We start from the raw sequence: 2,843 nt of genomic DNA, 5'->3' as shown, positions 1-2,843 counted from the left end.
TCCGCGTCAGAGGCCCTAATACCGCGAACCACGTAAGACGTGTTGCCTCTCTGTCGCACTTGTAAATTCGTACGTAAGTGTGACAGGGAGGCAACACGTCGAACGTGGTTTGCGGTAGGCCCTCAGTTAGCGTTGCTCGTATTATTTTTCGTTAAACTGCTCACCCGCTCCTTGCACCTGCGCTAGCTCGTGGACGCCCTAAAAATTGATATACTTACCAACAGTCAGCATCAAATGGATAGTGATGGCCAAAGTGCCGCAAAGATACGCTCATTTAATTGAATGGCTTTTTGTATTGTATGAAGTTACGGTACCCTTCATTATACGCGGTCCGACACATACTTGGCCGGAATTATTATTCTATTAGATTGTATAACTTAAAAATATTTATTTTCAAATGTCGCTATGTAGGCTGTAGATAATCAAATTAATTTCGTATCAAGCAGAAACGTCTGCGAACAATGCTATTAAGCTTAGAAACAAATTAAAAGTGGAAAATTTACTGCCTTGGGTGGGACTTGAACCCACGATCACTGGATCGCAAGCCCAGTGCTCTGCCATCTGAGCTACCAAGACCGTACACAATACAGCGAATATTTCCATCACACATAAGCCTTAGGTAGGAGGCATAATTTTATGATGCTTATAGATGTCACTAGATACGAAAAGATAATTCCGAATACAACCTCAGTCCACCGGCTTGACTCGCGAGGTTGCTTTATCTCGCAAGCAATTCACTCTAGTGGGTATTTTATTTCTCGGAATTCTTATTAAAGTATTTTTGAATTTCATATTACTTATAGAAATGATGTTTTCATCTTTTAATGTAAGTACCTACTCTTACAAATAAATTATATTTTTAAGCTAAAAAGTTGCAAAGAAAACCCTCGTTACTGTTGTATTTATCGTAGCGTATATTGGTCTTATTTTTATAGAAATTTCTATTACTATTTGCCCTTACTCAGAATAATTGGCCAAAAAAAGTCATATGAGTAGATAGTTGGAGGGTCTCATGGAGAGATTAGGTGAAACGAAACATTACCGATTTTCTATTATTATTATTATGAGCCCATATTGTCCCACCGTTGGGCAAAGGCCTCCCTCTTATTCTTCCACGTATCCCTATCCTCAGAAGTCTCCCACCAGCCTCTGTCAAAAGCGTCAAGCTCGTCCCGCCATCTCCGATTTTTATTTTATTATATTCTCGGCATTCAATTATAAGCCTTGGTGTCCCAATGCTGGCCAAAGGCCTCCCCCCTTGATTTCCATTCGTCTCGGTTTTGAGCAATCTCCGGCCAGTCGTTAAGAAATGCGTCCATGTCATCCCGCCATCTCCATCTAGGCCTACCAGATCCTCGCCCGTCTTGCGGCACCCATACCGTGGTTAATTTATCCCAGCGCAAGTAAATCTTAACATAACTTATTTATAGGCTATTATTGCTTACATGCTATTTATACAATTTCGTGCGTCGCATATTTATGTCAGACAGTAAGTCAGTAAAGTATAGTTACTGTTAATATGTTACTTTAGGCATATAGTACAAAAGTGAGATCATGCAGTGAACTTAGGTCGAAACTTGGGTAAAAAAAGTGACCAAGACCTCATGGCGGTGGCCGAATTCGAACCTAGTACTAGAAGTACTGGGTTAGAATTTGACGCGACCGCTTAGCAACACTTCCGTATCTTCCGATGCAAACATACATCAAATCGAACCGTTTAACCTTGTCACTATGGTTCAATTTAACATGTTTTAGAACGTGCAATTGCTGCTTGTGGTTGGAAACGGAGTGACATTTTATATTAACGGTCAATAAACCAGCTAAAACCAAACTAACCCAATAGAAATTACAAGCACTTATCAATGAGTTCGTAAAGAAATAAAGCGAGCACATTAATTTTAATTGGAACCAAATCGATTTCATAGAAATTCCTTCGAGTTTCGAACAGAGCAAGTTTTATTAGAGTTTCGTATTTTCCGTCTTAGCAGTGGCAGTTTCGGTAACTCGTTATGAAAACTTGACGACTTCATCGCCGGTCAATGAGCATTTATTATTAATATTATCAACTCCGTCCCAAATTCGTAGAATAACTGGTTTGGAATACCGGGATTATTGTAAAGTAAATTTTACCAATCACAGTATTGAGAGTAAAGGATGACTCACGCTAGACCGAGCCGTGCCCGGACCGGGGCGTCCGATATGTCATTTTCTATGAAGGCTGATAGGTGATCACGTGATGCTTTCCATAGAAAACGAAGCTCCGGAAGCTCCAACCCGGCCACGGCCCGGTCTAACGTGAGTCATCCTTCAATTCGAATATTTACTATTTACTAACTATTAATTCGTTTTTGGTATTAACTGACGAATAAGGATTAATTTTTATTTTTATTTTAGCTCCGTAAATTGTTCAACCTTTTATTCAATTTATTTTGAAAATGATATTTAGTTTATTTTTATACACTCCATGGATTATAAATTTCCCTGTAAATGTATGGCTTGTCCAACATAATGTTAGCTTTTTGGCTTATAACAGCCATGCCGGCGGCCAAGCCTTTCTTTAACTCTTTTTACCATCGCGATACAGTTGGCTGGATTCAGGCCAAATGTTTTGATTCATTTGATACAGTATAAAATTTACAAGATATACTTTGCTAAAAAACGTGCATACACGAATTTTACAAAATAATCTTCTCAACCCCTTTTGATGACAAGAAAGGTAATACAATTTGGTTTGACTCCACAACAAAAAAAATCGTCGCACCACGATATTAAGATAAACAAGATTAGAACGTTATTTGAAAATCTGAAGCCTGACTGCCGTATTCGAACTTCAAGATATTCAC

At 38.8% G+C, this 2,843-nt stretch overlaps 1 non-coding gene across 1 annotated transcript; it reads right to left on the bottom strand.

The window, feature by feature from the left end:
• Positions 1-503: 503 nt before the first annotated feature.
• Trnaa-ugc (transfer RNA alanine (anticodon UGC)) lies at positions 504-576 on the bottom strand. Its single transcript has one exon. It is a non-coding gene; the product is annotated as a tRNA-Ala (tRNA).
• Positions 577-2,843: the final 2,267 nt, after the last annotated feature.

Source organism: Cydia splendana, chromosome 13, assembly GCF_910591565.1.
Source record: "Cydia splendana chromosome 13, ilCydSple1.2, whole genome shotgun sequence".
Classification (NCBI taxonomy): domain Eukaryota; kingdom Metazoa; phylum Arthropoda; class Insecta; order Lepidoptera; family Tortricidae; genus Cydia; species Cydia splendana.
The sequence above is the reverse complement of the archived record's forward strand: the minus strand, read 5'-3'. Positions and strand labels throughout refer to the sequence as shown.